We start from the raw sequence: 1,044 nt of genomic DNA, 5'->3' as shown, positions 1-1,044 counted from the left end.
CATTTAAAGCTTGTGTTTCCTTATTTATTTTCATTTTGGATGATCTGTCCATTGGTGAAAGTGGGGTGTCAAAGTCCCCTACTATGACTATGTTACTGTCAATTTCCCCTTTTATGGCTGTTTGTATTTGCCTTATGTATTGAGGTGCTCCTATGTTGAGTGTATAAATATTTACAGTTGTTATATCTTCTTCTTGGATTGATCCCTTGATCATTATGTAGTGTCCTTCTTTGCCTCTTGTAATGGTCTTTGTTTTAAAGTCTATTTTGTCTGATATGAGAATTGCTACTCCAGCTTTCTTTTGACTTCCATTTGCATGGAATATCTTTTTCCATCCCCTCACTTTCAGTCTGTATGTGTCCCAAGGTCTGAAGTGGGTCTCCTGTAGACAGCGTATATACGAGTCTTGTTTTTGTATCCAATCAGCCAGTCTATGTCTTTTGGTTGGAGAATTTAATCCATTTACATTTAAGGTAATTATTGATATGTATGTTCCTATTACCATTTTCTTAATTGTTTTGGGTTTGTTATTGTAGGTCTTTTCCTTCTCTTGTGTTTACTGACTAGAAAAGTTCCTTTAGCATTTGTTGTAAAGCTGGTTTGGTGGTGCTGAGTTCTCTTACCTTTTGCTTGTCTGTAAAGGTCTTAATTTCTCCATCAAATCTGAATGAGATCCTTGATGGGTAGAGTAATCTTGTTGTAGGTTTTTCCAGTTTATCCCTTTAAATATGTCCTGCCACTCCCTTCTGGCTTGCAGGGTTTCTGCAGAAAGATCAGCTGTTAACCTTATGGGAGTTCCAGTGTATGTTATTTGTTGTTTCTCCCTTGCTGCTTTTAATATTTTTTCTTTGTATTTAAGTTTTGATAGTTTGATTAATATGTGACTTGGTGTGTTTCTCCTTGGATTTATCCTGTATGGGACTCTCTGTGCTTCCTGAACTTGATTAACTATTTCCTTTCCCATATTAGGGAAGTTTTCAACTATAATCTCTTCAAATATTTTCTCAGTCCCTTTCTTTTTCTCTTCTTCTTCTCGGACCCCTA

This window comes from Physeter macrocephalus, chromosome 8, assembly GCF_002837175.3.
Source record: "Physeter macrocephalus isolate SW-GA chromosome 8, ASM283717v5, whole genome shotgun sequence".
NCBI classification, from domain to species: domain Eukaryota; kingdom Metazoa; phylum Chordata; class Mammalia; order Artiodactyla; family Physeteridae; genus Physeter; species Physeter macrocephalus.
This window is presented reverse-complemented; position numbering follows the sequence as displayed.